Consider the following 14,366-nt stretch of genomic DNA (forward strand, 5'->3'; position numbering starts at 1 on the left):
TTCTTTAGACGTGTCTAAAATAAATAATGGATTTACCTTGAAGGTGTCGGCTATATTAAATGGATTTATTAGACTATTTAAAATGTAGATGTTCCAAAGGTCTGCATCAGTGGCTTGTATGCTATGCGTGGAAGCCAGGAGATGCTAAATGCGTTTATGTCACAGCCTGATCTGTTTCACCTGTCTTTGTGATTGTCTCCACCCCCCTCCAGGTGTGTGTCACCCTTCTTCCCCATTATCCCCAGTGTACTTTTACCTGTGATCTCTGTTTGTCTGTTGCCAGTTCATTTTGTTTCGTCAAGCCTACCAGCGTTTTTTCCCCGTACTCCTGTCTGTCTCTAGTTCCTGTTTTCTAGCTTTCCCGGTTTTTGATCATTCTGCCTGTCGTTCTGTACCTTGTTATACCACCCTGGATTACTGTCGAAACTGTCTGCGTATTGGTCTTCTCCCGAGCCTTGATAATTTATGTTAATTAATGGTCAATTACCGTGAGACCAGCAGTTATTTGCTTGACAATCACCGGTTGACAAAATGTCATGACCGCCACAGCTTGTAGATGCAAGTCAATGTTAGGAAGGTGTTCCTAATGTTTGGTATACTCAGTGTATATATAGGCTTTTGAGAAAACCAAAGCAACATAATGGTCATCTGAAAAGACAAAGGAAGGCTCATACTGTATATTGTATCAACTGGAGCTGTTGCACTGTAGCACATTGCCTCTTGATAACTAACAGTGGATGATTCAGTAAAACACCAAAAGCCCCGTTTTGCGTGGTAACTCCTGTGGGTTACTGCTGCTGAGTTAACAACACCCACTTCCAGGGAGGTCTGGGAGAGAAAGAGCCATCTCCCCAAACATGCTAATCTGGGCTGAGATCCAAGACAGTGTTAGGTGGATTCTCTCTCACTCTCACCCGTACATTCTCAAGGTCCATGTCTATTTTTTTATTCCATATTTAACACAGATGTCTGCTCTTCCACGGTCGATTCTCTGTCAGGCACGCAGAATAATAAATTAAAAAACGTACAAGGAATCCAATGCCTATCTCGTGCCGCCTTGTCTACCACATTTATCACTGTTTTGTGGGACTGGGGGTAAGGGAGAGAGGGACATTCGTATGATGGCTCGCTGCCTGGAACATGGGCTGGAATCACCCACCAAGTGACTAATAGGGTCTTAGTGACTCTAAAGTCATTAGAATGTGACGGGGAAACAGGGTAAAACAATGCAGTATAGCCCTGCACTCAAGACCCCAATTACACATCTGACATAGGTCAATTGGGAGGTATTATATACAAAATGAATCACACACTTTCACCAACAAGAAGAACTTCCCCTCCTTATCCATTGTAAAGCTACTAGACCACAGCACATGGTCGATGAATGATGAACTGTGAATTGCTCTGAAAGGACTAGTATTAATGAGGTTAGATTGAGAAGCTGATTAAGTTAATTGGGTGGCTGTGGGAGCGTAGTGAAAGCCTTAGGGCACTCTAGGACCATTGCAGAGCAGCCCCAAATCCTTGTGGGCTAATTCCTCTTCTTAGCACGGCACTTAGTGAAAGAAATGGCTTTTCCTCTAGTGCTCCGTATACAGTATAAGTGCGAAGGATGAATTAAATTGGGAGCATAGTCTATGCACTTAATGCCTGCAGGTGGCTTTCAAGGAAGAGTTATACTGTGGAGATATAGCTATTTGTTACGCCTTCTCAAGGCCGAATTAATGTCAATGGGCTGATAAAATACTACCAAGACTGCAATAACAATTCATTCACATTGACAATTCCCCTAAGATAGACTAAAACAAAAGGTGCTCAGAGAATAGAGTCCTGCATTTATAATTTGTTGCAACTATTCTTTAATTCTGAGCCTTTAAATGAGATATAGGGGAGATGTTGGGTCAGATGTAATACCACAGCCGGTATCAAGAAATCGAACCATCGTCCTAGTGTAACATGTAGTGTCCATTATGATGTTCCAGTAGCAAATGAAAGTATTACCAGTCTGCCACCAGTGGTCCAGTCCAGGCACTCCAAAGCTCCTTTTGGCCCAGTTCAGAGTCTCCACGTCACATAGCTCTCCAGCCAAGATCTGGAGGAGCAGAGAGAACAGTCAGGCTCTATAGGCCAGGACAGTGTAATAGAGTAGTGGCAGATCTATAATGAAGCAATAAGGCCTGAGGGGGTGTGGTATATGGCCAATATACCATGGCTAAGGGCTGTTCTTATGTATGACGCAACACGGTGTGCCTGGATACAGCCCTTAGCCGTGGTATATTGGCCATATACCACAAACCCCCGATGTGCCTTACTGCTAATATAAACTGGTTACCAACATAACTAGAATAGTGAAAATAAATGTTTTTTGATACTCATGGTATACGGTCTACGGCTTCAGCAAATCAGCATTCACAGTTCGAACCACAAAGTTCATAAAAAACAATTTAACAGCCAAGGAAGGTTACGGCTGTGTTTTCAAGTTATATAAAAGTGAGTTGTGCCAGTAGCAGGGTGAAAAAAGCAATAAGCTGGAGTTTTCCCATTAGACTATAATTGCCTTACGAGTCTCAGACAAACTTGCACATAAACGTGTACACACAACGGCCCATATTGTTTCTGTTGATCTGAGTAAAAATCCCTCTCTAGCTGTGGTTATATACAGTTGAAGTCGGAAGATTACATACATCTTAGCCAAATACATTTAAACTCAGTTTTTCACAATTTCGTACATTTAATCCTAGTAACAATTCCCTGTTTTAGGTCAGTTAGGATCAACACTTTTTTTTAAAGAATGTGAAATGTCAGAATAATAGTTGAGAGAATGATTTTTTCAGCTTTTATTTCTTTCATAACATTCCCCCAGAGGGTCAGAAGTTTACATACACTCAATTAGTATTTGGTAGAATTGCCTTTAAATTTTTTAACTTGGGTCAAACGTTTCAGGTAGCCTTCCACAAGCTTCCCACAATAAGTTGGGTGAATTTTGGCCCATTCCTCCTGACAGAGCTTTGTAGGCCTCCTTGCTCACGCACGCTTTTTCAGTTCTGCCCACAAATGTTCTATAGGAATTGAGGTCAGGGCTTTGTGATGGCCACTCCAATACCTTGACTTTGTTGTCCTTAAGACATTTTGCCACAACTTTGGAAGTATGCTTGTCCATTTGGAAGACCCATTTGGACCAAGCTTTAACTTCCTGACTGATGTCTTGAGATGTTGCTTCAATATATTCACATAATTTCCTGCCTCATGATGCCATCTATTTTGTGAAGTGCACCAGACCCTCCTGCAGCAAAACACCCCCATAACATGATGCTGCCACCCCCGTGCTTCACGGTTGGGATGGTGTTCTTCGGCAAGCAAGCCTCCCCCTTATTCCTCCAAACATAATGATGGTCATTATGGCCAAAAAGCTCTATTTTTGTTTCATCAGACCAGAGGACATTTCTCCAAAAAGTACGATCTTTGTCCCCATGTGCAGTTGCAAACCATAGTCTGGCTTTTTTATGGCGGTTTTGGAGCCGTGGCTTCTTCCTTGCTGAGCGGCCTTTCAGGTGATGTCGATATAGGACTCGTTTTACTGTGGACATAGATACCTTTGTACCTGTTTCCTCCAGCATCATCACTAGGTCCTTTGCTGTTGTTCTGGGATTGATTTGCACTTTTCGCACCAAAGTACGTTCATCTCTAGGAGACAGAACGCGTCTCCTTCCTGAGCGGTATGACGGCTGCGTGGTCCCATGGTGTTTATTCTTGCTTACTATTGTTTGTACAGATGAACGTGGTACCTTCAGGCGTTTGGAAATTGCTCTCAAGGATGAACCAGACTTGTGGAGGTCTACACATTTTTTTCTGAGGTCTTGGCTGATTTCTTTTGATTTCCCCATGATGTCAAGCAGAGGCACTGAGTTTGAAGGTAGGCCTTGAAATACATCCACAGGTACACCTCCAATTGACTCAAATTATGTCAATTAGCCTATCAGAAGCTTCTAAAGACATGACATCATTTTCTGGAATTTTCCAAGCTGTTTAAAGGCACAGTCAACTTAGTGTATGTAAAGTTCTGACCCACTGGAATTGTAATATAGTGAATTACAAGTGAAATAATCTGTCTGTAAACAATTGTTGGAAAAATGACTTGTGTCATGCACAAAGTAGAAGTCCTAACTGACTTGCTAAAACTATAGTTTGTTACCAAGAAATGTGTGGAGTGGTTGAAAAACGAGTTTTAATGACTCCAACCGAAGTGTATGTAAACTTCCGACTTCAACTGTCGATAAAGCCATGCTAATCTTCACTCAGGGACCTTGACATGGTCTGATAAAGCAGAGAAGACTTCATTTGCTGCCAAAACGTCTGAGGCCATACAGTTTCCATGGCCTTCTGCCACACATAACAACTCGAGGAATTCTAATTCGAATAGGCCTCAGAGGAGGCTGGTGGGAGGAGCTATAGGAGGACAGGCTCATTGTAATGGCTGGAATGTAATCAGTAGGACATTATCAAACATATGGAAACCGTTCCATACTGTATATTCTTTTCCGGTCATTACAATGAGCCTGTCCTCCTATAGCTCCTCCCACCATCCTCCTCTGATTGGTCTGTTATCTGGGTCAGGGTGAGGGTCTTGGTGTAATCTGAATGAGAATGGGTAGAAGAAGCAGGGTCACAGAACTCTACAGAACATCCAGAGAATCCCTCTGCTGCTCTTTGCTCCGTATTCTACACAGCACGCCATTTAAATGTAAATCTCACCCGTGACACCTTGCCCTGTGTTCCCTGCTCCTACTCTGGAACAATCTGACTACAGATGTTGGGAGGAGGGGAGAGACAGGCAGCCATGGATGGTTGGATTTGTGTGTAATTTATGCAAGTGGGTGGGTGAAGGCCAAGCACATTTCTCCATATCTTCAGAGGCCCAGATTCAGCCTTGGACAGGCAACAATAGTCCCACAGTACTATACCTAACATAGTCCCACTGTACTATACCTAACATAGTCCCACAGTACTATACCTAACATAGTCCCACAGTACTATACCTAACATAGTCCCACTGTACTATACCTAACATAGTCCCACAGTACTATACCTAACATAGTCCCACAGTACTATACCTAACATAGTCCCACTGTACTATACCTAACATAGTCCCACAGTACTATACCTAACATAGTCCCACAGTACTATACCTAACATAGTCCCACTGTACTATACCTAACATAGTCCCACTGTACTATACCTAACATAGTCCCACAGTACTATACCTAACATAGTCCCACAGTACTATACCTAACATAGTCCCACAGTACTATAGCTAACATAGTCCCACTGTACTATAGCTAACATAGTCCCACTCGGGAAGTTTGTGTCTCATTAACAACAATGAGAGAGGAAACATTCGCCCCCATAATTGCATTTAGTGTGCATGTGTGTGTGTGTGTGTGTGTGTGTGTGTGTGTGTGTGTGTGTGTGTGTGTGTGTGTGTGTGTGTGTGTGTGTGTGTGTGTGTGTGTGTGTGTGTGTGTGTGTGTGTGTGTGTCTGTGTCTGTGTCTGTGTCTGTGTCTGTGTCTGTGTCTGTGTCTGTGTCTCTGTGTATGTGCACCTTGTACGTGTCACCTTGCAATGAGAAGGTATATCAATCGCACATATATTCCTTGAAAGATGGTACATGACATCCCAGATAATGCATGATATAAATCCTGCAAATGTTAAGCAAACAGGCAGAGTGAGTCACAAGCCAAGCTTCCTGGTGCTACAAGCTGGAAAATGTTATTGACTGAAATCATGAACTTTGTCACCCATAAGTAAGTCTGCTCTGCCTGTGAGCGTTGAGTTAGTGCTCCGGGCTATGTTAATAAGGGCTATGAAATGGTGCTTGCTCCATTGTGCTGTGATTGTTTCTCTGAGTGGGTTGAACGGTAGAGCTAGACGTGACTCCTACACCAGAGAGCTCCAAACCCGCTTTTCTGTTACTTGTCTGACATCTGTGGTGACGAGTGAAATTGCTCAAGCTCGCTGATAATGCTCCAAGGCCATTACAGTGCAGAGCCATTCAACGGAAGCAACTCATGTGTTGTAATAACAATAGTCATCGTGAAGTACCCAGCGAGAACTAAATACTGGGCTGAAATACTGGGCAATTTTGTGGTTTTGGCATGTCTGCACCTTTCAACACTTGGAAAGTGCTATACAGGCAAATCAGATTTTCTGAAAATCAGCACATAGGAAAGTGCATTCATAATGACTTTGTGGCACTGGAGGAGGCAAGCCCTCTTACCGTGCCCTTCCAGCGCCTTCTTCTTCTTCTTTAAAAAATGTTTGCGAATCGCAACCAACTGACAGGTGCATACACCGCTACCTACTGTACTGGCGTGTGAGGCCGGTCACGACCTATCTATCCTTCCAGCGCCTTTCCGGCACTTTCTCTGTTGGGAGGCTAATGGATAATAAGTCAATCAAGTGTGTGATTGGCTGGACAATCAGCCCCAACAGTTGATTAGGCTGCTGCTGCTCACATTCGAGGGAGAGGACTGGATATACAGTAGCAACAGACAGTTTGGGGCTGAAAGGTTATCTTAAACTGAGAGTCTTCGTTATTTGAAGTTATACTTTAAGAGTTTTATTTGTAAGCATTTTTGTTGGTAAGTGATGTAATAAAGCTTGATTTCTGTTGGTAAGTGATGTAATAATGCCTGATTTCTGTTGGTAAGTGATGTAATAAAGCCTGATTTCTGTTGGTAAGTGATGTAATAAAGCCTGATTTCTGTTGATAAGTGATGTAATAAAGCCTGATTTCTGTTGGTAAGTGATGTAATAAAGCCTACGTTTGAAGCGTTCACTCTGCCTAACTGACCCTCTGTACCCGGAGACCCTCTTAGCTTTGGTCCATGGCAGTGGCTTCTCCCCAGGCTCTGTCACGGGCGGCAATAGTTGTTATGGGCTCTGTGGTATATTTTATCACAGGATTTGGTGCAATTAGCTACGCATGTGGTGTAACTGAGCTAGGAGCTGAGAAGAGGCTACTGCAGTGAGCTTATCAGAGAGATCGTGATGAGTATTTCATATGCTATCCACCCACATCATATTACTACCAAAATGTCCATGGCCTACTGATAACGGTGCCATACACTGAGGAGATACCAGCAACTACCCGTTCATAGGAGCAACCATCCACACGTGAACGAAGGCGTTTTAGTGTCTTAATGCTTAATGAAGTGTTCTCAAAACGCTTGCCTTTCAAACTACAAGTTTATAATCAATTCATGAGAAAGAGGGGAAATAGAGTTGACGTTTTAAATTACATGAATTGCTATTTTATTCAACTTTATTGGATTGCGTTCTTTTTACATTCACTGAGAACTTTCAATTTCCTGAGCTGTAAAATAACACGTCTAGTGTCTGCTTCTTGACTGTTAACACTGCTACCGGTTTGGTAGTAGAGGGAGAAGAATACATTTGATGGTTGTCTGTTTTGTCTCCAGGCAAGGAAACAAAGGTCAACCGGATATTCGACTACTGTCTGAGTCTGTCTGGATTCTGGAAACATCTTACATTGCGGTTGTTGTGTTTGTGCATCAATTCTCTCAGTGAATTGCTGTAGTCTTTCACTAACCTGCTCCCTCTGGGAGAAAGACAGTCATGGAAAGATGCTACATGGCACATGACTAAACCAACAACTGAAGCATAGTCCATCATAACAACTAGCAGAAAGAACGTCATGTTATAGTCCAGGGAAAACAATGAATTCGTGTCTCAGGTCTGCCTGGAGCAGTCGAGGCAAAACACTGTTCAGAAACAGCACACAAAATACCTTCAAATGCCCCACATGCAGATTATTCAATGGCAAACTATGACCAAAGATCAAAGCCCCTGCTTTATGACAGGTATGGAGAAAAATCTAAAAAAGTGGAGTTACCACCACCCCCCCTCTATTTTCACATTATACCTGATCGACTGTGATACTGTTTCAAAATATTAAGGAACCAAAACTTTCCACAGATTTATTATCAATATAAACGATGACATTTCCCATGGGGATAACAATCAGTCCCTGGAACCAGGCACCATCAAAGACGGTATTGCCTGGTGCTCTCTACAGCCCTCAGTGATTCCCTGTGTGTTTAGCAGCGTGGCAACAGCACAGAAAATGTAATAGGAATGAATGACCTGCCGCTGTTTTATCCATCCTGATTAAACCTCAATCAGGTGTAAATGGGAACACAGGTTGTGAGTGATGAGCCTGGCAGGGACACTGCTCCAGCAGATGGACAGAGACTAACAAGAGAGTGGGCAGGCAGCGCCAAAACCTTCAGCCAGTGGGGGACAACACCGGATATGGATGAAAGGTACCCAGTCCCTGGACGTTGATAGGACTAAAGGGTAGGCCTACTTCAAGAGGGCAAAAAAGGTACAAAACAGAGCTAGCCACGACAGTTGTTGAATGGCCCATCTCCACAGTGTTATGTCAATATGTGGGGATTGGGTGGTGAGGGTACCTGGTGAGGGGGTACTGAGCCCCTATGGCGGAATGGGTGTCCTGCTGGCGGATGGCTCGGATGGCAGTGGGTGTGGTGAACATGGAGGACATGCTCTGACAGCACGCGGAAGGACGCCCCCACATCCGGCGTCCCAACAGGCTTGTCCTGCATAGACAGAGAGAGAGATCCGTTACAAACCCAAACAGCCTGAGGACATAAGCCTACATGAACACGCCAATTGGGTATTGAAGTGTAGCGGTACATTCAGAGCAAGCTTTTTTTAGAGGCTTGCGGTAGTAATGACTCAGCCAGCCACCTATCAAACAGAAGAACAGTACTAAGGCCATAAAGTTTTGTTACTATTGACGTTCCACAACATTAACACTTCCACTGTGCCGAACAGAATGAATATTCATGGGAAGATCTGTTTGAAATGGAGACAAAATTATATTTGGAGCCCAGACAGATGGGCTGAAACTGATCAATAGAAACAAGATTACTCTGTTGAGAAAGTATTGTGCACCAACAAAAGTCGCAGTGAGGAAGAGCCCACGGGAGAGCGGAACCGATATTCATTCTCTAAAGGTTCAGTCGGCGAGGTTGCTCCACATGTAAGGAGAGAGAGAGAGATGAGGCGTGAGAGAGACGAGGCGTGAGAGAGAGAGAGAGAGAGAGGGACAGATTAAAATGAGCTGGGAAATCAACAACAACAGACTTGAGGGCCTTCATTTCCTCCCAGTGTGAATATCTATGACTGTGTATTAATCAGTAAGAGGACAGAAGGTCTTGTGTGGAGCAGGGTAGACAGGAGCAGTGCATTCCACAAGGAAAACGCAGCCACAGACAACAGGCTCTGGATAAAGCCAGGCTGATGAATTCAACACCCAGCTCCAATCCTCCAACAGCCACAGAGACCAAAAGGCTAATGAGGCAGATAGCCTCCATGAGCAGTCCTACCTCCCCACCCCTCTTTCCCAACCCCTGGGGTCATTTGCCCAGGGCCCAAACACAGCAGAATCACCAGCAGCTCTTCATACAAATAACTTCCACAAACCAACCTAACTGGGCCTTTTCGAGCCAGTGAATATTGGTTTAATGAGGCTGGGGTAAATTTGCAATGATGATCATGTGCATGAATATCAAGAGGCCGGTTGTCTGAAACCACATATAATCATGCGTCATTAGGAGTACATTTTTCTCATTATCTTTAAATAGAGTAATCTGCGAAGCATTTGGAATCACTGAGTGAAAGGGACAAGTCCTTGAGAAAGTTGAGTTTGTGTGTTTTTCTGGAGTTAATTGACCAATAGTGACCCGTTCACAGGTCATTATAATAGGCCTATGTAGGCTACGGTACATACCTCGTTTAGAATGGTGGTGTTGCCTAACAGATTGTTAAGGCTGTGTAAGGGAGGCGAGTTCCGCTCCGCTGGGCTGAGCTTCTTCGAGAAGAAAGCACAGGGGCGGAGTTTTGGTGGCGTACCCGAGCGCTGTGAGAGCACGGCTTCTATCCCAGCCTTGGACATGTCCACCTCCACTATGAACGCCAAAGAGGGATCCGGATAGGCCAGCACGGGAGCCGAAGTAAACAGAGCTCTTAGCTGTGCAAAAGCCCTGTCCACCTCAGCCGACCACTTCAACCTTACCGGACCCCCCTTCAGCAGTGAGGTAATGGGAGCAGCCACCTGGCCAAAACCCCTGATAAATCTCCGGTAGTATTTGGCAAACCCTAAAAATCGCTACACATCCTTTACCGTGGTGGGAGTCGGCCAATTACGCACGGCTGCAATGCCGTCACTCTCCATCTCAACCCCTGATGTGGAAATGCGATACCCTAGGAAGGAGACGACCTGCTGAAAGAACAAGCATTTCTCGGCCTTGACGTACAGGTCATGCTCCAACAGTCGTCCAAGTACCTTGCGCACCAGTGACACATGCTCGGTGCATGTAGTGGAGTATATCAGAATGTCATCGATATACACCACTACACCCTGCCCGTGCAGGTCCCTGAAAATCTCGTCTACAAAGGATTGGAAAACTGATGGAGCATTCATCAACCCGTACGGCATGACGAGGTACTCATAATGCCCTGAGGCTGTACTAAACGCTGTCTTCCACTCGTCTCCCTCCCGGATACGCACCAGGTTATACGCACTCCTGAGATCCAGTTTAGTCAAGAAGTGCGCCCCATGCATTGACTCCTCTTATCGCCACGACTGCTCCGGCGGCCAAGGTCCGGAATTCCAGAGCAAATTCCTGGGCGCTCCTCGCCCCCTGCCTCAAATGGAAGAGCCGTTCCCCCGCCGCTCTACCTTTGTTGCGGATGGTCGAAGACGGCCCGGGAAGCGACGGGTGAACTCCTCGAAGTGGTCCAACGCCGCGTCTCCTTCTCCCCACACAGCGTTTGCCCACTCCAGAGCTCTTCCTGAGAGGCATGAGACGAGGGCAGACACTCTCTCCCTTCCCGAGGGAGCTGGGTGCACAGTGGCCAGGTAGAGGTCCAGTTGTAACAGGAATCCCTGGCACTGTGCTGCCGTTCCATCATACTCCCTGGGAAGGGAGAGACACATCCCACTGGGACTGGATCCGGACGGGACGGGTAGAGGGAACCCCGGTTGCGCTGGTCGAGGCACTGGGGAGACTTCCTGTCTCTCCCATCGGTCCATAGTCTGGACAACGCGATCCATCATGGCACCAAGATGATGTAACATAGCGGAATGTTCCTGGATGCGCTCCTCGACTCCTCTAACCGGGGTACCTGCTCCTGCTGACTCCATAGTAGGGTGTGTACTTCTGTTAAGGCTGTGTAAGGGAGGCAAAGTCAGGTGCAGGAGAGCAGAGTAGAGTAAACAGGCACACTTTTATTCCGGTCAAAAAATAGGCACAAAATGACATCTAAGTGCCCAAAAACACGGAACAATAAACAAAAGTATAGCGCGTGAACATACACCATTAACAATAAACAATTACACACAAAAACATGGAGGGGAACGGAGGACTAAAATACATGTAGTGTGATTATGGAATGAAAACCAGGTGTCTATGAAACAAGACAAAACAAATGGATATATGAGAAATGGAGCGGCGATGGCTAGAAAGCCGGTGACGTCGATCGCCGAACGCCGCCCGAACAAGGAGAGGAGCCGACTTCGGCGGAAGTCGTGACACAGATGAAGGAGTGGCCCACTACCCAGCCCAGGTCAGACGCTGCCCACCATACCTAGTAGAGAGTAGGCAGAGAAAGAAGAGAGAATCCATACTGTACTATGTTTGTGTATGTTTATGGTGTATGTTCTGTAATACAATGATAAAGAACACTGGAGATGTTTCACATGGACTTACTTCACCAGGCTTGAGGCCATAAATGTTTGCCATGGTCCACGTCAACATCACAGCGTACCAAGCAGTATCCCTGACAACGCCCTGAGGGGGACACGTAGAAAGGAGGCGAACGTTGATGCAAGACGAATGCAACAAGCTCTCAACCGGTTTATTTATTTAATTATACATCAAACCCTTGTAAAAATCTTGTTTTTTCAATTCAACTATTTCGTGAGGCCATCTTTGCGATGTATGGTAACATAACCTGTAGGAGTTCAGCTGTTCCCTCCATAGATCTCACTGGTGACTACGAGTCTGAGAACAGCAGGCCAGCGGGTGGATATTTCCTATTATCTGGGTGCCAACGACAAAGGGAGCTATCAGGAGCTGTGTTTTTCCAATTTAGAGCCACCTCCGGTCAATTTTTCTACCTCCTGCATGGTTCACCTCATATTCAGTATTATCGGTTCTGGTTTAAACATTGTCTCATCTATCTCATGGTGGTAAAGTTTAGAATGAACTTGAATCACATTTGCAGAGCCATGGAATGTCTACTGTAGTATGTGATACTCATTACTTGCATTAAACTGTGAAATTGACTGGCTTCCTTATGATAAAAGTCGTCAGACACAACTGGGCAAAAACTGGTTGAATCAACGTTGCTTCCATGTCATTTCAACCAAAAAATGCAATGTGATGACGTTGAATCAACATGGAAAATGGATTGGATTTGAAAAAAGTAATCAACGTAAGGGAGTTTCTTATGTTTATTCACCCAACTTTTTACCTAAATCCAATGAAATGGTGACATTTTTTGTTGATTTCACATTAGTTGACAACTCAACCAAATGTAAATCAAACCTAGACGTTGAACTGATGTCTGTTCCCAGTGGGACTTTACACCCCTTCCTGTAATGAACGTGTTGTGTCTAGTCAGAGTGCTGTACCTTAGGAGTTCCGGTGGTCCCAGACGTGTAGAGGACGTATAGAGGATGGCTGGCAGGGAGAGACACACAGTCATGAGGACGTGCAGTGGACATCTCCTCCTCCCAGTCCAGACTGAGGTCAGGGTGCATGGACACCTTCTCCTGTTGCAGACAATCAACCAGGAGAGATGTATTCATTTCCATGACATATTCAAGAGACACACATTCAATCATTTTTACCACGTGGACACGAAAGACAGATTAAAACAGATCCATTAGTTGTGCACAACTCAACACGGCTCATCCGACCACCAATGCCATATTGTTCAAGAAACGTTTTTTATAGTCGTCACAACTTGGGTTTTCAATTGTGCATTTTTCAATAAGTGAGCTTTCATGATACAGAACCAGCGGAATTCAAACTGCCCAAAGGCCGAGGGAAAGGAGAGAAGACCCCCAAAACCTTGAGTTTAAAAAAAATTGTTCTCTCCTCTTCCCAAAGAATAGAATCCAGTAGTAGGACCCTTCTCTGATTAATGAGGGCCTTATGGGTGTGTTTTGAATTCCACTTCTCTGGAACCACTCGCTGCCTTTTCATAGTGATTACTAGAGTGGTTTAACATTCACAAGAGCGGCAATTTACCAACGACTTCAACTACAAAAAAAGGGGGACATCTCATATTCTCCAACAGGGGAGGTATGGTGATTTGCTCAGACAGTTTCCATGACAACATACAACGTATCACCTTAAAAGTATCCTCCCTGTGTTGCATAATCAAAAATAGCTACTAGGGTAACTGAGCATAAAGGTAACACAGCAGCAATCAGGGTGCAAAACCCCAGACATTGTGATACATTCCAAACATAGATGGTACTAATAAAATAGGTGTGAAAGATTGCCTGAGCAGAGTAATTGCAATATTTTGCAAAGCATTTTCAGAATGATTTCCCTGATTTGGCTGTTTTTATGAACGGGTTGAGAGGAAACTCATTTCAGTTTGCTGGAGTGCCAACACATTACTGGAAGTGGCTGCTGGCTGTTTTGGGGGAAATTGACTGTCTTTTATTCTACCGGTTCTGCCTGGTTTCACTCTGACCCTGTGCCAGGCTTCCCACCACAGCCTAGGGGCACATCTCAGCGTTGCGTGATTCAGTCCCTCATGTGCACCGTTTCTCTCGCCCACCTTTGTTTCAACAGGCCGTTTAAGAACGACAGATCTGTCGAGCCATCCATAACTCCATACAAGCTCACAGCTGAAATAATCCGATTTATATATACACTGGAACCGTATTCGTGGTCCATTCAGGAAGTAATAGCATTAAGTAACCAATAGAGAGGATAATGTAAAACTATTGCATGTCAGCAGAGTTATTGTCTTTGGGATATGACAGGCATCTCTCTGAGAGAGTTGACGTTAGTGAGTTAGGCCTTACCACAGAATAACATAGAACAATATTCTATCTCTTGGACCTCACCATGCTGGGCCGGTTGTAGAAGAGGACCTTGGAGGGACGGTGAAAGCTGAGCTCCAGGGCTTTCTCCACCAGGGAGATGTACTCCACTCTCCTGCCAGGCTCAATGCCAAAGGAGGCCGTCACTATCATCTTCGGCTGGAAGACACAGCATTCACACTGTGTGCCTCT

General features: G+C 44.9%; 1 pseudogene; it reads right to left on the reverse strand.

Moving 5' to 3' along the window:
* The window catches only part of LOC139533293 (acyl-CoA synthetase short-chain family member 3, mitochondrial-like), a 43,140-nt pseudogene that overhangs the window by 26,384 nt on the left and 2,390 nt on the right, over positions 1–14,366 (reverse strand).

Source organism: Salvelinus alpinus, chromosome 11 (assembly GCF_045679555.1).
Source record: "Salvelinus alpinus chromosome 11, SLU_Salpinus.1, whole genome shotgun sequence".
Lineage (NCBI taxonomy): Eukaryota > Metazoa > Chordata > Actinopteri > Salmoniformes > Salmonidae > Salvelinus > Salvelinus alpinus.